Raw genomic sequence first — 23,627 nt, 5'->3', positions numbered from 1 at the left:
CACTTTCGGCCTTTCTTGTTTTGCGGCAACTTTGCTCGATGATGCCTCCTCGATTATCATAGATGGTCCATCACCATTTCTGTTCTGCTTAGATACCGGTTTCTCCTCTGTTAACTGCTTATCTGGCTTGGTTTCATGAGACTTGATCATCATGACAGTTTGTGACGGCTTCTTTGTCTCTCCATCAGCTTGTATGATTTCTATCATGTTAGCCTCTTGATGGGCTGGCATTGGATTTCTATTGATATTTGGAGTTTCGGGGGTTTGAACCTCGATTTTATTAGTATCAATCAGCTTTTGTACTGGATTTTTCAAATGCCAACATTTCTCCGTATCATGGCCTGGTGCACCGGAGCAATATTCACAACTAATGGTGTAATCCAGATTCTTTGGTAGAGGATTAGGTAGTTTGGATTGTATTGGTCTTAGCATGTCTATCTGTCTCAGCCTATGGAACAGACTAGTGTAAGACTCTCCCAATGGAGTGTAAGTTTTCTTTTTCTGTTCCCTTTCTCCCCTGAATGCTGGCCTAGGCCTGAAACCTGGTCTGGGGTAGGCTCGTGGGTAAGTATTTGGTGTGATGGGAGCACGCCAATTGGTGTGAACAGGCGGCTGATTGTATGCTTGAGCATGGTTAATGGAAAAATGAGGCTCTGAAGGGTGATAGTAGTTTTAGGATGAATCATGGTGGTAAGCTGATGAACGAGGTCGTTGTTGATTATAGTAAAGAGGTGAACCTCTGGGTCCCGGCCAAATTCCTGAATCAACTACGGCTGCTTCCTCCCTCTTCTTTCTTCCGATTCCTCCTACCCCTCCTTGAATGGCTTGAGTAGTTGCCTTAATTGCTGAATAGCTCATGATTTTATTTGTCTTGAGGCCTTCTTCCACCATACCTCCCATCTTCACTACTTCATTGAATGATTTCCCAACTGCTGAAACCAAATGGGCATAGTAAGTCGGTTCCAAGGCTTGGAGGAAGTAGTCTACCATTTCGCTCTCCTTCATAGGAGGATCTACTCTTGCTTGCCTGTTCTCTCCACCGAAAACCATACTCTCTGAAACTTTCATTGTGTTTCTTCTCAAATTTGGTCAAAGATAATCGATCTGGGATGATTTCCAGATTGTATTGGAAATGGTATGCAAATGCCTATGCCAAGTCATCCCAGGTGTACCATCTTCCATGGTCCTGGCGTGTATACCACTCCAAAGCTGATCCGCTTAAACTTTGACTGAAGTAAGCCATCAATAATTCATCCTTTCCCCCAGCTCCTCGCATCTTGCTACAGAAACCCCTTAAGTGGGCTACTGGGTCGCCGTGCCCACTATATAGGTCAAATTTGGGCATCTTGAAGCCAAATGGCAATTGTACATTAGGGAACAAGCATAAATCTTTGTATGCTACACTGACTTGCCCACCTAATCCCCGCATGTCTCGGAATGATTGTTCTAGACTTTTGACCTTCCTGAACATCTCTTCTTGTTCAGCATTTTTGGCTGGCTTGTCAATTTCGGTTGGGAGATCAAACCGAGGAGCAGGTGAATTGATTTCGGAGGCTTTGAAGGTGGGCTCCGGGGGGTAATATTGGTTGTCTTGGGCCTGAAATGTAGGCTCACTAGGAGATTTGTGAAATGTAACAGGGGGAGGTGCTACGAAAACAGGAGTCATAGGTGGAGGAAGGTACGGAACTGGTTTTGGAGGTGGAGACTGTGGTGTCTGAGAGGTGGTGCCTCGGTAGTGCTGATAAATGGGGAAACTTGGGGATAATTCGGTGGTGATATTATCCTGAGTTTGGGTCATTGATGGAGCAGGGTTATTTGGGTAAGATGGGGGTAACTGTCCTGTAGACCAAGCTTGGTACATCTCAGCCATTTGCTGCTTGAGCTTAAACATCTCTTCTTTCATTTTCCCGACATCCATCTCTTCTATCTCCATACCTGTGTCAACATCTGGGATAGACATACTTTCGGGTATCGGTCCTTTTGATCTTGTGTGATAGTGATAATATGCCAGTATACTCTTTAGAGGAACTAACTGCTTGAATTCTGAAAATGGAACAAACTTGTTAGTTTTGAGAGTTTAACACATATATAATCACACATTGAGATGCAATGCTCCTAGACAAATAATCCCTTTCTATTATGCATTTGCTCGGCTGCTTGTGTCGTCCCAGCCTTCTTGAAATTTTTATTGTTATTTAATTTTATTTATTATATATATCTTTTATCGTGGTGGTCGAATCTGAGAGACTGCCTACGTATCATGCTTTTACATGAATCAGACCTTGCGTAGTTCGGACTGAAGGCAATCACTTTTATTAATTACACAAAGATGGAATTTCATTTGAAAATTTAAAGAAAATAGCTTGAAATACACACACTTAAATCAAAATAAAAGATACAATTCATAACATCTCACAACATGCCCCACTTTCCACTTTTGTTCTCTAATATTGGATTATCTGCTCAATGTGGGGCTTGACCTGGATGGCCTCCCAGTGTACGATACATCCTTTCCAACTCCATTGCTAGATGACGAGCAAAAGTGGGCGCATGCTCTGTAAACCTTTCATAATCCATTCCTTGGCAGTTTACATAACTTTGAGATGTGAAGACTGTCAGGTCGTGGATTTGTGCCCTGAAACCTTGGAGACGTTGGTCTTGGTCTTGCAATTGCTGCTGACGAGTGGTGGCTATGTCTCTGACACGGTTTTCACGATCTAAAGCTGATTCTAATAGAGCTCGGAGTCTGGCCTGCTCTAATCTTGCTTGCGATCTTTCCCTGTCGAGGTCTGCTTGTTGATATTCTCTGTTGCATCTTCTTGCCTCTTCTAGTTGTGCACGAAGCTGGTCTTCTGATCGCATCCAATAGTCTTTTTCCTTCTTGAATTGAGCCTTGTCTTTTTCGGATTGCCTATCTTGGCGTTCCTTGTTAGATCTGGCTTCTTCGTTTAATTGTTGGATCCTTTCTTTTGCTTTGCTCAATGCCCTTTCGTTTTCCGCAAGCATGGAATCATAATCTTGCATTTTTTCGAAGAGGTTGGCGATGGTTTTTTTATCCTTCCAGCTCCTCTTTGGCGTTTCAGAGACTCTTTTCATTTTTTGGAACCGAGCATGAAGATTTTCATTCTCACAAGCTAGACTTTTTTTCTCGCCTTTGGCTTCTTGTTCTTGCAAATCTTTCTCCAAACTGAGGCTTCTTAGATTTTATTTTAGGGCATGGATAGTGGCTTTGTACCCCTTTTCTTTTTCTCCCCAGATCAACCGCTCTTGGATTTTATCATTGAAGTTTTGAACATGGGGTCTTTTCGTTGGCCTTTTTAGCTCAGGTTCGAGTACATCATCCACACGAGACCGCTTTTCGAACCACCTTGCATATCCAGGATTTATCTCACCCTTGGTAGTGTCTAGGACTTGAGTATCACTTTTCAAGTATCGGCACCCATTCCACATTTGCTGAAGTAAAGCTTCGGGAATAGTGGCTTCTGGGTGTAATTCGATTACTTGCATACTCAAATCTTCCTCATCAGGAACTATTTGATATCTCCCTAGTTGCCTTAGGACTCTTAGTGGTGCATACGGCTGAATGCTTCTCAATCCCAATAGTAGTAGATAACTATTTGAGGTTGACATATGTATTACTTCTCTCATCGGGAGCCATCCCAGAGTCCATTCAATTTGATTTGCCGTTAAAGCCTTTAGATGAGATACCCATGCTTCTATCCCTTCTGGAGCTTGATAATTTTTTGTTCTTTCCTCATAGCTCTCGATGCAATTAGCTTTGTTCGACCCATACTGTATGATCTTGGGTTGTTGTTGGAGATGTTCAATCACCCACATTTGCAACAAAATTTTGCATCCTTCGAAAACTTTCGCTCCTGATTTGCATAAAGTCAAAGCCCGATAAATATCTGATAGAATGATGGGGACAAGGGTGTGATTTTCTTTAGTGGTGAGGATTTGCACAACTTTTGCGGTGCGAATATCAATTGTTCGCTCTTTATTTGGGAAGACCATGACTCCTAGAAAAGCCACCATGAAAGCAAATCGACGGTGCATCTGCCAAGTGTCTTTGTTTTGCTTATTAGTAAGGCCTTTCTCATGAATTTCGAACCCATCTGACTTTCCAAACCTGGAATACAAAAAATTGAAGGAACAACATCCATTGATGACATTGTTTTTCCTGATTTGACTGCTGATGTTCAGAAGACCGAAGAATCGATGTATTGAAGGAGCCTTTGTGAATATCAAGCTTTGATTTCTTAAACTTCCGTCAAAACCAACATATCCAGCTATCTCCTCTAATGTAGGAGTAAGCTCGAAGTCAGAGAAACGAAAAACATTGTGAACAGGATCCCAGAAAGTTACTAATGCCGTAATCAGATCATCCCGAGGCTCAACTTTCATAATGTCCGTGAGATTTCCCAAATGCTTGACGACCCATTTTTGACCGTCTTCGCCTAAATCATACCACCACATTTGAAGCTGACATAGAAATTCCTCCGTACTTGTGGATGAGGGGCTTTGTGTAGTGCTCATTTTGTATCTGAAAGTTAATTTTAATAAAGTCAAAATTTATTTTGGAAAAATTTATGCTAAAATCATTTTCGAAATTTTTCTTTTATTTATTGAATATCTTTATTTCAAAAATTTAAAACTATATTTTTTCGAAATTTTTAAAGCAACCCATTTTATTCCTTTCTTCTTACCAAGATTTTATTTAAGCTGGTCAACAAGCATGTTCGAGGCGAATGAATGCACAAATAACAAGTAAGATGCATCATGATGGTCTTTTAATTTTGGGTTCACCTGTCCTAGACAGACCCAACCCCTGTGTTGAGTCTCCAAGGCCAAATGCATATGATGCAAATATTCGTTCCTACTAGGGATCCGGTACATGGCTAAGTTATTCTAAGTGTAAAACCTTAGGTTTGATTGTTCTAAACCTGGCTTACCCAAACGGACAGTTTGAGCCGAAGCGGGGGCAACGTACCGGGAGCACGAAAGTCTGCCCGGCCTAGTTACTTGTCCCAACTCCGTCTTATTTGGTACGACTCTAACAGAAAGGTGGGTCACGCGCACGTGTACACCATAAATTCAGAAGACTCAGAGAGAAGGGGGTTTTCGTAGCAGTTGTATATATATTCATAATTCAAATAATATTAAAGCGGTAAACAGCAACATTTAGCATATTAGCATATAAACAGTTGAAAATCTCATAGTAAATAAAGCCAATTAACACAGATATTTTAAGCTCGAATTCTTTAAACCCTGAACCAGTGGTTCTGGGTTACAGTTCACGATCTAGTTCCCCAGCAGAGTCGCCAGAGCTGTCGCACCTCCTTTTCGCCGCACCCGCGGGGCGCGTGGAGAGTTTTCTCCAATTGAAGGACAGTCGAAACGGGATTTGTTTATTTGTTTCAGAGTCGCCACCTGGGAATTTTAAGGCGTCCCAAGTCACCAATTATAATCCCTGAATCGAGGAGAATATGACTCTGTTTATTATTCTGCGAACCAGAAATCCTGAGTAAGGAATTCTGTTAATCCGGAAGAAGGTGTTAGGCATTTCCGAATTCCGTGGTTTTAGCACGGTCGCTTAATTGTTTTTATTATTGACTTAATTATCTTGAATTTTATTAAATACTTTTTGTTACGTGATTTTTCTACCGCTTTTACTTATTTTGGTTATGAACCCTTCTTTGAATCGAATTACGCGTACGTATATTCGTGTTAAAAAAAATGCGGAATTGTGTCACGCGTACGTGTACACAATAACTTTTGATAATATATTTATTGAGCAATCATTTTTCGAAATTGTGTCGAATCAATAATATTTTTTTTTGAATAGCGAACCGTACATCTCGGTTTTTTATGAAATTGATTTAACACCTTTGGAAAAATCCTTTTATTAAATATTCTTTCGAAATTGCGCGTACGCATAGTCCGAATTTTTGCTTTTAAAAATATAAGCAGGGTACGCGAACGTATCCCTAATTGCGCGACATATTTGTAATGATATTAGGGATTTTTCCATAAATTATTTGTTGTATCTACACATTTTTATATGAAAATGCTGAGAAATTCATATTAAAGGGGTGTCTTTAAATTCTTTTAAAAGAAATTCACAAATTTTTATGCTGCCTGTTGACTATAATTTCCGAGTATTAATTATGTTCATCCCAAAACTATTCAAACTCTCATTGAAAGGATAAAATATGATTAATACTATTTTTGACAATTATAAAACATATATATGCCAACGAATGAATTGTATATAAAACTGAAAATGAATTATAAAGGAAAGAATATTTTTAAGAACTTTTGTTATTATTAATTAGTGCAAGTTCTATTCTAATTACCATTGATATAAAGTTTTGCAATTTGTATCTTACTTTTATATACTTGTTTTGATCCAATAGGCGAAATTGACTTAATTAATTATGCCTATGATTGAATTATATATGTAATCAAACCCATTTAATTCTAGATCTATATGAATTATTACAACCATTAACTTTCGCATCGTACAAGTTCATAAACCCTTTTATTATTAAGAACGAGAGCAAGTCTAACTGACTAAATAAAAATGAATATTGCATACAATATTACTTACCATATTTGACATCATAAACATAAGGGATTACACTAACTCGTCTTTCAACTATAGATTATGAAACACAACCAATGTTATGCCAAAAGATAACTAATTGCAACCAATCATCATCTAGCTTTAAAAAATACTTAACTAACTAACAAAATAAACTAATAGCATATTTTCCTTGATATTTCAGAATGTTCTATACCTGACTAACAATGTCATAGAACTTAACTAATAACCAATTTTCTGTCATATTCCTTACCTTAACAATTCAATCATGACTATACTTCAATGAAAATTTAGAAAATTAATCTTATTACAACACTTATACAGTCTTCAATGAAGGATATTTAAATTACAATCATCCTATCAACATATATTTCTTATTTGATCAAGAAATAAAACTGAATTTTTAATTAAAGAGTTCCAATGAATAACAGACATTATTACAATTCAAACTTCATTTATCTGTCATGCTGAAACTCTTTCCAACATAGAATTTAAAAGGATATATATATATACCTGAAAATGAAGGTAGAAGGAGTAAATTTCAGCAGTAGCAGCAATAACAAAATCAGTAGAATATACCAATGACACAACAAGTCTGAATAAGACCCGTTGAACCAGATGAACAGTGACAGAGACTTAAGAAAATTTCAGATTTTCTGAATAACATTCAGAGGCAAACAACGGACAGATTCCAGAAAGAATGCATTTCAGATTTCAGTTTCTTTCTGTTGCGGATTCCTTATTTCTGATTTTTCTGTTTCAGATTGTGTGTGTGTGTGAATGTTCTCTTTTCTATTTCTCTTTCTATTTTCTTCCTCTCTTTCCTTTTAAACAAAATCTGAGTTCTTTTCCTTTCTTCAGAATATTAATCCTAAAAATCTCTTACTTCTCCTTTTCTTTTTCTTTCTTAAAATCTTCTCTCACCCCCTTTGTTCCTGAAATCTGCCCCTGTATTTATACAGGTATGCCTCCTTTCTTTTAGTGCTGCCTGGACCCCCTTTTATCTTTTAAAAACAGAAAATCATATCTAAAATCTGCTTTTTACTACTTTAGATCCCATTAGGCTAACTTTTCCCTGATTTTCAGCAGCCCATTATCCCTTGTTCCCCATTAGTATCATTAACTAATAGCAACTAACATTACATTATAATACACTAGCATTAATACCCTGTTATTTACTGTTTCATTCCCAGAAGTACCCCTGAAATCCTAATGTTATTACTGAAAAATCAGAACCTACAGCAAAACAGATTCTAAAATCTGTACAAACTTAGTTATCCTTCTGATTTACAGCTAAAACCAATCCTATGATTTTGAGACAGTATATTACATTTCTAATAACTGATTGACAAAAACTGAATTTAAACATGGAATTCTCAACTGAATAAAAACAACCTTAACATTATACAGAACATGCAGGATTATTTCAACTGGAATTCAAAACTGAATTAAAAGCAAACAAATACAGGAGCATTGTCAATATACTGACAATGTCCCGTTTAGAAAACAACAATACAGCATACATTTGAATTCACTAATTCATAAACAAACATGATTTAATTGACGAATACTAATCAATTGACTATTTACAACATTTGTCAATAATTAGTCTAAACAATAGAAGCAGACTGTTTCAGTCAACATTTTCAGAAATGAAAATTCGTAATATAACTAATCGACGAACTTAATCGAGTCGATTACACACATTGTAAACAATCACAACCAATAGAAACAATTCACATTCGGGTCAAGTAAATAGGTAGGAGACAGAAATGACAGAATTGATCAAAACAAATATGAAAAATCAAAAAGCTATTGACACAGACAACAATACACTTAAAATACACAAAATAATAGAAAAATACCTCTGAATTTTAATCTGACTCGAACTCAACTTGGATTTCGGATTTTTTGTTTGAAATCAAACTGACCTTAGTCGAAGTATTTTCCACTGAAAATACTTCGACTAAGGTCGATTAAACCTCAATCTTCATCATAATCTGACACAGAATCCGGAAGTTTGGTATTTTTAGGGTTCTTAAAAAACTCGATTTGGGATTTAACCATTTCTGGTCAGATTCGAGAAGAACCAAACATGACACAATGGTGAGGGTAGCCTAGGGGTCATTTGGTGTTAGTTTGAAACGGATCTGAGTTCGTCCTTATTTGGTCCGAATCTTCAAAAGAAGATTCGAGAAGTTCAGAGCTGATTCGAACCAAACTAACTTCAGATCCATAACAAGGGTTGTTAGGGGAAGCCATGGTGTTAAATTGGGGCTGATTGGTTTGGATCAAGTTTTCAGGCCAACCTTCGATTTAAGATTCGAAGAGTTGGGGCCTGATTCGAAGGAAACTAAGGTCGGATTCGTGTAGGGGAGGTTCAGGAGGTCCTAGGGTGTTAAGTTGGTGACCGGCGGCGTTGATGCCGCCGGGTTTCAGGCGAAGGGGAATAGGGGCGGCTAGGGTTAGGGGTCTGTTTGGAACGATGATGAACAGGAGCGGAGAGGGGGGGTGTTCAGTTAGGGGCCGGGTAGAGGCTTGGGATTTATATAGGGGTGGGGTGGACTGGTATCGTCCGTTGGATCAAGTAGAATGGATGGCTGAGATCTACTCACTTAACCAAACGGTGTCGTTTGGTTTAGGTTAGGGGGACGGGTTGAACCGGGTATCGGATCGGGTAAGGGTCTTGGGTTAGGGTGATGAGATCTTGGCCGTTGGTTGGATTTAATCCAACGGCCCTTGATAAGGGGTAACCAAACGACGTCGTTTGATTCTGTTTTGAATTGGACCGGACATGGTCATTTGGATTGGGCCTGATTTTGTTTAGAAAATTTGGCCCAGATCCGTTTTTGCCCATTTAATTCCACTCTTTTTAATTTCCAATTTAATTCTTCAATTATTAAAATAAAAAAAATTACTCCTTCAAAATATTAATCAACCTTTAACAATTTAACACATAGACAAAAATATTAATCACATAGTGAAACATTAAAATTAGAACAAACGCATATTTTTGTAATTTTATTTAAATTAACTTAATTAAATGCATACTTAAATCCTAGATGAAACATGTATTTTTATTTTAATTTTGTTTAATTATAACAAAGCAAACATTTTACGGACATAAACAAATATTTAACACCACGCAAATTCAGAAATTACACAGTAAAAGAAATTTATTTTGATTTATTTTGGAGTAGTTTTTCGTAAAAGCAAAAATCACGTGCTCACAATCCCAACATTAGGGGGAGAAAATGGGCAGCTGAGAAAGTGATACGTGAAATGAATTATTATGAATACATATAGATCCTCGTACAAGAAAATATGAACTTGAAGTTCAAGTGATAATTCATTTACAAATTATTGCCAGACGCATTTGCTGACCCAAAGCTAAATGTCATATTTCAGCTGCTAATGCTCCAAATAGAATAAAGTCCATGGGGGACAGAGTCTATGCCACGCATAAAGTGTAACAGACCAATCGGTTCCAAAGATAAAACTCCTTGAAGAATGAGAGGGGAAAATATTCAAAATGGTCATAAAAAGGAGGCAAATGCTCTAGAAGAGCACCACGACATAATATTTCATAAGACCTCATGGGAGAGGCTCAGGTACCTGAAATAATGAGATAAAGAGATTTCAATAAGTTATGTCTTTATTAGGTAATAATTAAACCGATATAAAATGATCGTCGACGATATTGTTAACATAATGTAGCGCTCAATATTATTAATATTGACGAGGATCTTGAACTCAAATCTGTCATGAAATTTGGACAGATAAATAATTGGCCAAATGAAAAATACGCAATGAAAGTTGACTTCACTTGAAAAATATAAAGTTGGATGGAGTCCCAACACCTGAAAGTATAAATCCAGTGGAGGTAAATGTGTTATATGGAGACATATTCTCCTGTAGTGGATGCTATCACCTTCAGGTATCTCATAAATATGGCAGTGCAAGAAAAACTTGATATGCATCTAATGGATGTTGTTACAGCCTATTTGTATGGATCATTAGACAACGAAATTTTTATGAAAGTACCTGAGGGATTTAAAGTGCCAGAAGCATATAAAAGTTTTCGAGAAACTTGTTCAATAAAGCTTCAGAAATCTTTATACGGATTGAAACAATCAGGTCGTATGTGGTACAATCGCCTGAGTGAATACCTGTTGAAAGAAGGGTACAAGAATGATCCAATTTGTCCTTGTGTCTTTATAAAAAGGTCTGGATCTGAATTTGTTATAATCGCCGTGTATGTTGATGATTTAAATATCATTAGAACTCCTGGGGAGATTTCAAAAACAGTAGACTGTTTGAATAAAGAATTTGAAATGAAAGATCTTGGAAAGACAAAATTTTGTCTTGGTATACAAATTGAATATATGAAAGATGAAATATTTGTCCATCAATCAACATATACCGAAAAGTTTTTAAAGCAATTCTATATGGATAAAACACATCCATTGAGTACCCCGATGGTTGTGAGATCACTTGATATAAAGAAAGATCCATTCCGACCTCATGAAAATGATGAAGAGCTTCTTGGTGCCGAAGTACCATATCTTAGTGCAATTGGGGCATTAATGTATCTTGCCAATAATTCCCGACCAGATATAGCTTTCTCAGTAAGCTTATTGGCAAGATTTAGTACTTCGCCAACACAAAGACACTGGAATGGTATTAAACATATATTCAGATACCTCCAAGGGACCATTGATATGGGTTTATTTTATTCAAATGAATCCAAGCCATCATTGATTGGTTATGCAGATGCAGGATATTTGTCTGATCCACACAAAGGTCGATCTCAGACAGGCTATTTATTTACAAGTGGAGGTACAACCATATCATGGCGTTCGACAAAACAAACTATGGTTGCTACTTCTTCAAATCATGCAGAGATAATAGCCATTCACGAAGCAAGTCGAGAATGCGTTTGGTTAAGATCTATAACTCAACACATTCAGCAAACATGTGGTCTTTCTTCGAAAGAGAATATTCCAACAATATTGTATGAAGACAATGCTGCATGCATAGCTCAATTGAAAGGAGGATATATCAAAGGAGATAGAACAAAACACATTTCACCGAAATTCTTTTTCACTCATGATCTTCAGAAGAATGGTGAAATAGATGTACAACAAGTTCGTTCAAGTGATAATTTGGCTGATCTGTTCACTAAGGCATTACCAACCTCAATATTTGAAAAGCTGATATATAAGATTGGAATGCGTCGTCTTCGAGACATTAAGTGATTTTTCATCAGGGGGAGTAACTACACGCTGCACTCTTTTCCTTAACCAAGGTTTTGTCCCACTGGGTTTTCCTGGTAAGGTTTTTAATGAGGCAGCAAGCAATGCATATTATAAATAACTATGTACATCCCAATATTTTTTTTGTAAGTTCTTAATGAGGCACATTATCTTACATGGATATCCAAGGGGGAGTGTTATGAATAGTTTGTACATTGGATACTACATTGGATGCTACATTGGATGTCCATGTTGTGAATAACTTAAAGATTAAATCTCCTACTTTATGTCCATCATATTTACTTTTTATGCTTATAAAAGGCTATGTAATTGCAATGGAAAGATACCCACAATTGAAGAAGAAATCTCTTCCTTCTCTCTATCTCCATTTCTTGTTCATGTTTTACTAAATTGCTTTTATTTTCTTGTTCCATATTCTTACTTTGAGTTATATTTCATAACAACATCAACTTTATAAATCTTTTTTATTATGCTTTGTAGGCACAATCATAAGGATTTTATCAATAATGAAGTTGATAGAAAATGTCCACAAAGAAGCTAAATGAATATAGCTTCGCAATACTGAAGGTTTGTGGTGGAATAAATATGATCTCTTTATAATTGATCAGATATCTTGGTTTTGAAAAAAAAAAACTTGATAGGAAACGTCTTTTTCCTCTTTAATACTCTCTCCGTTCTAATTTATGTGAACATGTTTGACTTGGGCACGAAATTTAAGAAAAAATGAAGACTTTTGGAATTTGTGGTCCTAAACAAGTCAAAAAGGCACAGAGTATTTGTGTGGTTATAAAAACTTCTCATTAATGGTAGAATTGTAAGTTTAAGCTAAATTGTTTCCAAATTTAGAAAGGGTCATTCTTTTTGGAACTGACCAAAAAGGAAATATATTCACATAAACTGGAACGGAGGGAGTAGGTCTTACGCAATACGAATTCGAATTAATTAGGACCCCAATACAAATACCGAATATCAAAATCGGGTGAAAAATAAATTTTTAAAAAAAATGTACTACCTACATATCCTTTTCATTGGATTTATACATATCATAGAAAAGTTGTTGAGGTCCGCCGACGCAAACGACAAATTCCAGATGTTAGGTCCAAGATGCTTCCGTACTGCTTACATAAAATAAAAATAAATCGCATTTATTTAAAGTAATAATATATTTTTATATTTAAACTAATTTAATTGTAAACCTTTCAATATTTTATGATATGCTTTTATAGTTGGACAAAAATTATGTTACGCTTAAGACTTAAATTCCAAAAGTATTTCTTTTTATCTTAATTTCATGTTCAATCATACAGATTCACGTAAAATGAACTTAAGAAAATGCGTTTTAACTAAATTCCTTTATTATGATTTATCCCCCAATTATTATGAATCATAACACATTTTTCAACAATGAAAAATACGCATAAAATCTAGAATTTCATGTCCTTTCTATTCTTTTAACTTTTTAAAAAATTTCAAAACGTCATTCTTCCTAAAACCTTTGCTTCGAGGGTTTTCCACGTATTTGGCCGATCGATCAAAGATATTTATACTATGTAGCCAATACACATGTTTTATAATACTAATTATGTATAACACGTACATCTTGCGGCTATATTTTTGAACGAGGTGCTATTTAAATCAATTTCTCTTTCTTTTCTTTAACTAGTCAATTTTTTGTAAAGGGGGTAAAAGGTTTCTTTACTTGGTTCAAAAGAAAAATAAGGTCTTTTTTCCTATCTCCAAAAGGTTAAAGAGCGAATAACTGGAGTTACGGGTGTACATGGATCGGGTTGGTTCGGTTTTTATATTGCCGGGTTTTTCGAATTTTTGAATTTTTTTGTTACATGTATATTATTTCAATCTTACTTTATTAAAATTATAGATAAAGCTTTGATAACTGAATATATGTTTAGTAAATATGGAAAAAATTGACAAACATATGATCTATTAAAATATTCTAATGAGAGAATTTTTTTAGTAACAAATGATAGTTACTAACAATAATTTTTCGTTAATTTACGTTTTCAAGGTTAATACATGAGAGTATCCCAAATATTTCTATATTTTCTAGAGAAAAATCACTATAAAGTCTTAAAAAAAATTATATATTTATATGTCGGTTTGGTTCGATTTTTTTTAATCAATACCAAATCTAGTTAGATTTTTTAATCGGTTTGGTTTGGTTTTTCGGTTTGGTGCAGTTTTCCGGTTTGGTTTGAACACCCCTAACTGGAGTTTAGTAACTACATTTCTACAATATTTTAGGTGTAGTTTTCCATCTTCGAAGGAAAAAAATTAAAGTGTTATAACCATGATTGTTTAGGTCATTTTTGTCTTGCAGACAAATTGCGACAATGACTATTTGAATTTGCAAAATGTAAAAGAGAAATAAATATATTTACTCAAAAAATAAAAACCAAACTTGAATAATACATTCTCTTTTTCCATTGAATTATAAGTTCACTCAAGGGAGGATTGTAGCCTTTCGGCTATGGATTCAACTGAATCCATAACTTTCGACATAAAATTTATACATAAAATTTTGCTAAAATCTCAACAGGTATTCGTGAATACATAATTTTTAATAGTACAATGAAATTAATACTAAAACCCTTAAAAGTTGAACTCATAAAATTTAAATCTTGAATCTATTTCTAAGTTGACTTAGCCCTTAAAGGAACACATGATCAAACTCTTATAAGGACAAAACATCGATAAATTGAGTGAAAGAAAATGCATATTACCTCGCAATCTTGGTTTCATGTTACTTCAAGATTGGGTGGTGGGAAACCAGAAAAAATGTTGTTTTTTTGTCTTATATTAGCCATTTTGCCCTCCTAAAAGATTCAAAATAAAAGAGAAAATGGTCATGTTTGCTCCATTGCTGCCGTTACAGTGTTACCTTGTTGTTGCAATTGTTTGTTGCTTTAGTTTCATTATTTCTTGAGCTGGGGTCACGAGGAAACAACCTCTCTATTTTCATAAGATAGGGTAAAGTCTACATACACATTACGTACGCTCTCCAAACCTTATTTGTGGAATAATCATATATATCGAGTTTTTCGTTGTTGTTGGTGGTGGTAATATTTGCTCCTGTAATATTTAAAAATTGAGCAACTTTAGTATTCGTTATAGTCTAATATTATCTAAGCTTAAAGAATAACGTTGTTTTTGCCCTTTGACCCCTAATTAGAGTCGGATCTAGGATTTTGAGTTTATGGGTTTTCAATTTTTTTTTTAAAAAAAAGACAATTTATAAGGTTCTTATAAATTATTTATACATATTAAGTGAATTTTTGACACAAAATTAATAGGTTTCACCGACGCCGATAACTCCTCCCTTGCCTCTAATGTAGGGATGTTCAACACCGAACCGAAACCGTTAATCGAACCGAATGGATTATTGACTTATTAGTATCGAATTAACAGGGTAATGGATAGTGAACAGATTGAGATTTTATAATTAACGGTTTAACGGTTGGGGAGCGAATTACTCAATTTTCTCATTGTGTAAATAATTATATTTACACTTTTACCCTATGTATATAAAGTACTACTGAAACCCTAAATGGCTAAATCCCTAATTTCTATTTTCTAATTCTCAATTATCTGCAGCCACCAGAGGCAGAGAAGTCCTCAGTCTGGTCTCTCTCTTCAACTGAGAAGTCGAAAAATTGAAATCTCAATGATTAATACATGTATGTCTGTATGAGTAGTCTTGATGGAATTAAAAATTTGGTTAATACGTGTATGACAGTATAAGTAATCTTGAAGATTATTCAATTAAAAAATACTGCTTTGTTAGATCTTAAATGGTATTAAAAATTTGATATTGATTTGAAACTGTTTGGTATTGATTGAATGATTGTTTAAAAAAATTTATTTGGTTTAGCCGATAACCGCTCGATAGTTGTTAATCTGATACCAATCCACATGTTGTCTTATTAGATGACTAGTGGATTAATACATTTATAATCCGATAATCGTTAAGCCGAACCGTTAAGCGTAATTAACCATCTGATCCACCCGATAAGCACCCCTACTCTAACGGATCTCCAAGTAAGGGCAAATTTTGAACCATTATCCAAAGTTGAGCAGTAAATTTTGATTTTTCTTGAAGAATATGTACACATCTAACATCTTGTTTGGATGGTTGTTACCTGTTGTATCATATCGTATTGTTACTTTAAATACGATGTTTGTTTTGATTGTTACTTAAATTTTATTGTATCGTATCGTTAAATATGTCGTTACGTAACGACGAAATGTGCCACTTTATGTAACAATCGATTTGGTGTGGTCGCGTCGTTACCTTGTTTTTTTCTCTCAATCTCACCCTTAATTATTGTTAAATAATTTTATTTTATCCTTTATTCTACCTTTTTATATAGTAATTTTACCATATATCATAATTTTTCTTTATAATATTGCAAGTTTATTCTTCATATTGCCGATGTGTGATATCATGAAACGGCGGCAAATGACACAATCTATCCAAACATTGTATACAATACAATACGATACGATACATTATAAAACGACATGTAACAAACATCTAAACAAGTTGTAACCCATTCGTTTAATGTTGGAGTTTTATTAATGACAAATGTAAGTACAAGACAATTTGCTAACGACAGAACTAGGAATAAATCAAAGTGAACCGAAAAATAAAATTAAATAATTTCAAATAATATATGAATAAATTTAAATTTTCCCCCGACTTAAGATTTTCGAACACGAACCTTTAGCACAAAAGTACACTCGATTATTTTTTCAGAAAAAGTGTGAGGAGAAAATGACAATTTTTTAGGGTTTGAGTATGAGAAGAGTCAACATCATGCACTATATTATAAATGAGAGAAACTAGTGTATCAACTTTTAATTTTGATAGACACGTTTATGTGCACACTACATATGTCCACAATATAATTTTGTCATTTTCAAAGTTAATATCATCCAGTTTTCTATGAGAGCAATTTAACAAATATTTATTAGGCGTTTTTCGATAATATTTGGTTAAAGTTGAAAAGATATATATTTGAAATTAAAGGTTAAAAGTTTATGAAAGTTATACTTCGGCATAAACTTTGATTGAAAATAAAAATTTGAAAATTTGTAAGTGAAAATTATTCAAAAATTTGAAATAATACTCTTTGAATTTTTTTTAAATATCTTATCAAATCTCAAATGCTGAAAATGAAATATGTATTTGCAAAATTTGCAAATATTGAACTTAAGTATTTGCAAATACTGCTGATGGTGAAATTTGTATTTGCAAATATTGAACTAAAGTATTTTGCTAATACTGACAATTGTTTGAACTTAGTTTTAAATTTGAGCTCAATGTGAAATAAGGTTCGGGCGTCTCAAATTTCAGGGATCTTTACCCAAATAGCCAACCAATATTAATTGTTTATTTTTTTAGTCATATACATAGATTATACATTGATTATATATAATTATATATATGTAATACATAAATTACGAATATATTATATATTCACCGACTATTTTTAGTTTAAGTGGTAGGGTGGATGGTTTTTTGTGAACATAGGGGACGACAGCAATCCCAAAATTGGCTATTTGTGCACTTAGCCCAATTAAAGAAGAGAGCACCATGAAATTAGACTTAAGGCCTAAAGAAGGTATAGTGCAGGACTTGGATTGAATATCTGAACTGGGCTCAGATATCCATTAAAAGACAGAGCTTGTAATTGGGCCAGTACTTGGGCCAGTACTTGACATCTTATTTGAGTCTAATGACCATTTTTACAAAACCTTTGTAAGAAACAAAGAAAAAATATGATAATTTTATTACATCACCCATATTTTTATATGATAAAAAATAAAGTGAAAATAAGTAGTAGTACTTAATAAGAAGGGCAAAATAGGTATAAAACGACAAATTATAGATAGGTTTTCCAAACTGGACAAGCAAAATTAAAGTGACGTCTATTTTTAGTACAGTAGACAAGTAAACTTGGATGGAGGATTTACTCATAGTGCATAGATAATCACTTTTATAATCTAAAAAGGTTATTACGGTCAATTTTATGATATTGAAATAACCTATGGGAAATAACTTTATATCGACTATTTAACCAAAATATGGATTAAAATTGCTAGACAAAAATTGAAAAACAAATTGTGGAATACTTCTGAACATGAAATTGTTCAATCACATTGACAATACAGCTTTGTTGATTACATTCACATGTATGATCATTCTAAACAAATTCTTAATAAATTAAAAATTAAAAAATTAAAAGGGAAAATGATTGTTTAATTATCCCATATGTGGTTGGAACTAGGAAAATCCCACTGATTTGATTGAAGACTATAATTATTTGAGACATAAACTCATTTTCCATCATTCTTTAAATTATTATTTTTTCACTTCTTAAAATTTTTATGAGGTAATAACAAGTTACAAAGGTAAAAAAGGAAATCGTTTTTTGGTAGTGTTTGAACTCTGCATCTAAATGATGAGTAGGGATACAACCATTATTAGCCTATTAATCCACTCATATATGTCCTATTAAAATAATTTTGATATTTTCTTTTTGCAAATATAATTTAATTTTGATATTGACAACACCTATTTTTCAATTCCCCTCCTCATCCTACCAAATTGGAGAATCTAATACCAAAGGAAGATCTATCAATTACTTGTAGAGAGGCATATACCACTTAGAGATAAAACAAATATGCCACATGTTATACATAAACAATTAATCCAAAAGACAATTAATAAAAGCAAAGCATGTGAATATACAAAAGCAAGCACTACCTTAACTTGGTGGAAGAAAGTATACCCAATTATAGTATTTAATTATTTCTATATATTCACCTAGTGTTCCGTACTTTAAGGCTCGCGTCTCATAAGGCCTATTAAAAAAAAAAATACACTCCTTGTTGAAAGCGGGGTTGTTTTTATTTTACCAGAGGGGTTTGAATTAGCTCCTTCCGATCATATTTCTCCCGAGATAAAAGAAAAGATTGATAATTTGTCTTTTTGTAGCTATTGTCCCTGTCAGAATTTTGTTCATTCCTACGGCTCGAATTCAAGACGTTTGATTAAGAGTTCAAAGATTTTATCCATTCTACTACCCTTGATGATAATTATTATAGTATTTAATTAGTTGTAGCAAGGGCCTCTCATTATAGTACCTTATCTTAATCGTTAACCTAGTATTATAACTTTTGAATCATTACCATTTATTTAATCATAAAAAAGGGAAATAAAGTTAAGTGGATGCTTTATTAGGTGGTGGGGAACCAATGAATGTGTACTAAAATAAAGTTACTACTTGTTGACAAAAGCTTCATTAGATAAATTAATCATTAAAGGGTACTTAATCAAAGATTAGTTTAAGGATTAAGGGTCTAAAGCAACTGTCTTGAGCCGTGTTTTGAGCGGCGGCAACGTGCATTTGTCGGTAATTTTTGGGATTAAGCCAAAACCTAAGTTTAATCTAAGGTTTATGTTGGATCTAAGGGAGTCACGTGCAAGTTGTGTGGTGGACTTGGGGGGACAAAAATTGGAATAAAGTAAAAATAAAATTATCTTCATATATAAAATTAATGTTTAAAAATAACTTAGGATAATGGTGTTTAAGAGAAGAGTTACCAAAAATTGGACAAGTGTTGTTGGGAATATTTAGGTTCTAGTCCTAGAGATTGGTGAAAATGAAATATATCATGGGCTTCCTAAATTATTATTATAATTAATTGAAGAAAAATAATTAATTATGCAATACGATAAAGGAAATGATATGATCATAGGGAATAACAATATATAAAGGACATATGACGATCATGGGTGACTCAGTGTCCAGAGTAGAATAGAGGGGATAAAGTTTACTTTTTTGAGCTTAAGTTATATATATATATATATATATATATATATATATATCGTCAAGGTAAAAAATTGTATATTTTTATTTATTCCGTAATCTGTCTTGTTTTTGCCTTTTCATAATTATAAATTTACATTTGAATGAGGCTTGCTTGTATATATTTTCTGGATGACCTAATAGCATAAAAAATTTGATTTATACATTTAATGTAAAAGTAATTTAACTATGATTAATTCTCTTTACTATACTAAAATAAAGGGGATTTTTTTAAAGAAATAGAGCGAAATAGATATAGAGATAGTCGACCCAATTAATTTGTCATTGAGTTGTTTTTATTTCATTGTAATTATTTCCTAGAATTGATTTTTTCTTCTTCTTTTTCACTGTAATTTTCGGTTAATAAAACAATAGGTTTTACCTGACAAATCTTGAGAATCTACTAATATAATTCTGCTAATTTTCTGTCATATATCGGGGCTAAATTTGCTGTCAAATTTAAGAGCTAGCTTGAAGAACAGTTTAAAGTTACATGACTCTATCTAATTTAATTTAAAGTATATCATATAAATCCGTTCCCTATATGAAATTCTCTACCAAAGTCTAAAATCTATTCTCAACTAGTAGGTATTATTTATATGAAATTTTCTCTTTTATTGTGTCCTATTTTATTTAAGTCTGTATTTATTTCAAGGATTTATAGGTCTTTCGAGACAACTTTCTTCCATATGATATTAGGTTTACCTTCTCATACCTTCCCTATTATGATTTCACACCTACGAATCGATATATTTGTAGATCAGAAATGACCGAACCATCTCAAACGATCTTCTTTCTCATTTTTTAAAGGAGTAACATACTTTAATATAAGAGAAAGTAATAGTAGTAATAAAGAGGGTGCAAGTCACAGTTGACAGTGAACAAACTGCACCAGGCATGTGGCGTGTGTGTTTTGTTAGGCGGAAGCAGACTGTATTATAAGGACAAGAAAAACTCCTTATTATTCTATGCAGGTCTGCAGAATTGCATGGTAAATGAAATATTGTATCATAAGAGGCATGGTGGACATGCACAAAAGAAAAGTAGGTAATAAAATATGGGTGACTTGATATGAATGAATCAGAATGAAAATTTATTCTTGAAAAATATTTATCTGCACTCAATGTTCACATCAAGTTAAATAATTACAACAATATATTCAGTATATATAATCTTACAAGTGAGATATGAGAGAATAATGTGTACGCAGACCTTACTCCCTACATGACAAAGTAGAGTTATTTTCGATAGACCATCGACTCAAAAAATGATAAAAAGAGGGAAAAGGGAAGAAGACTAAGAAGAAAGAGGAAAGAAGAAGGAAAGAAAAAGGAGACAAAGGATGAATAAGGAAAAAGGGAGGAAAAGACGACGACAACAACAACAAGTAAAAGACGAAGTAGCATCAAATAGTAACAATTAGAAAAATACGATTCACGAACACTACTAGAAATTCGGCCAAAACCGACCGCGACGGCCAAAAAACCGACCGAAGTCGGTCTATTTTTCATCACAATATTTTATTTTTCTCAAAAAAAAATTAACGAGACCGACCAACATTGATCGGGTTTTTTTTTGGTGCAAAAATGCGGGAAACTATCTTTGTTTCCCGCAATATTTATTTTTCAAGAAACCAACCAACCTTAATCAGTTTTTTATTTAAAATAAATTAAAATTAATATTCAAAAAACCAACCGAAATCGGTCGGTTATTTCTGCCCTGCATATTTTAATTACATGATTAAAAATACCAACCGACTTCGGTCGGTTTTTTCCAACAATTTTTTATTTTTTGGAATTTAATTGACCGGCCGAAGTCGGTAAGTTGGCTCTACCAACCATACAATTACTGACCGCCATGAATCATCGGTTTTTGTTCGATTTTTGCCAATTATCGACCAACATCGGTCGATTTTGGCTGTCGATTTTCCCCCTTTTTAGTTGTGGAAGTGAACGAAACAATAGGCAAATATTAGAGGTCAAAGAATACGATAAAATAAGAGCGCTACTAATACTACTAAAAAAGAACGGGGAACTCTCGACTACCTACTAGCCTTTTATTCTAATCATCGACCTCCACAACCTTCTATCCGGGGTCATGTTCTCAGTGAGCTGAAGTAGCGCTATGTTCTGCCTAATCATCTCTTCCCAATACTTCTTTGGCCTACCTCTGCCTCTTCTCAGACCCGTCATAGCTTGCATTATTAGTTTAGTATAAACATAATGTACGAGAAATTTTTTTCTTATTTATCCTCCCCCGTTATTAGTTTCTTGTAAACACTAGTATCTACGCGTTTTGTAAATACCCAAAGTGTTTATAAGCCAAGTGCTTATAAGCTAAAATCAGTCATAAGTTGGTTACCCCCAACTTATGACTTTTTAGCTTAGAAGCACTTTTAGTTTGACCAAGGCTTTTACTAGTTTATCTTTAATAATATTTTCTAATTCACAAATATTTTTTCCAAAATAAATTTTCTAACTTTCTTTGCATTTCATATTCATTGTTCATCTTTTTCTTTGCAAAGAAACTTTTTAATTTATAATCTTTTGTAAAAAATTTAAGGATATTTTAGTCAGTTTAATAAAAGAACAACTTATAAGCACTTTTCTACCAAACACATCAAATAGTTATTATTAGTTTCAGCACATCTATCCAAACACGTAAATACTTATTTAAAAAATCAGCTTCAGCAATTCAAGCTTATCAGCTATTTACAATCAGCTAATCCAAACGGGCTCTTAATCAAACTAAAAGTGCCCATAAGCTAAAAAGTCATAAGTTGAGGGTGACCAACTCATGACTTATGGATGATTTTATTAGCTTATAAGCAAAGTGCTTATAAGTACTTGGATATTTATCAAATTGTGTAGTTAAGTTAAAAGGTGCTTATAAACCAGTTTGACCAGCTTATAAGCTTGGCCAAATACTCTCTATGTACGAGTAAACTTTTTCTTATTTATCCTCCTCCAGAGACGGATATAAAGTGCAAGTTATGAATTTCATATCTCTTTTTATTTTTTTAATCCATTCACGAAAATTCTGCTTCTGTCGCTCTTCATGCCCCTAGTGCAATCCTACCCCTTAGCAGAAATTCGCATAAAATGTCGTATGAATGAAAATTCTGCTTCCGCCGCTGTCCACCCCCTACCGCAATCCCACCCCTTGAAAAACTTTAGTTACATCTCTTCTCGTAATCACTTTAAAAGTGGACACAGATTTGAGAGAAAAAAGTAGAAGACGACAGAGAATCTTTAGTGGGACTAACGACATGAAATGACTAATATAACTGTTTTGCTGCTTTCTTTCGACTTAGAATCTCATCCTTTTAGCTACTCCACTTTGGATTTTTCTTGAAATTCCCAAAATTTAACTAACATGGGATGATAGTTAAACCATACTTATGTCGTCTTTCATGCACCTACAGACCTTTTTCCTTTTCTTCAGTTTAACTCCAAATATCTTTTTCTCTCATCCTCTGACATCCCACATTTGTCCCTCCCATAATTTCCTAACATTTGAACTTTATTATCGGTTAGGAGTTAGACTAAGAATGTCATTGGTCGTCTATTGAGGTAGGGCTTTACCTGCTAGTTTTACTATACCAGCCATATATTTCGTATTTCGTATTTCGTATTTCGTATTCTGTATTTAATATCTCTTATATTGCGGTTATTTTATTATGCATTTTTATGGTACTAATATATGGTCTCCTGTTGCTTTTTTGAGCCGAGGGTCTCCTGGAAACAGGCTCTCTACCCTTCGGGGTAGGGGTAAGGTCTGCGTACATATTACCCTCCCCAGACCTCACATGTGGGATTATACTGGGTCGTCCTTGTTGTTGTTGTTGTTGTTGTT

Source organism: Nicotiana sylvestris, chromosome 4 (genome assembly GCF_000393655.2).
Source record: "Nicotiana sylvestris chromosome 4, ASM39365v2, whole genome shotgun sequence".
In the NCBI taxonomy this organism is placed as follows: domain Eukaryota; kingdom Viridiplantae; phylum Streptophyta; class Magnoliopsida; order Solanales; family Solanaceae; genus Nicotiana; species Nicotiana sylvestris.
This window is presented reverse-complemented; position numbering follows the sequence as displayed.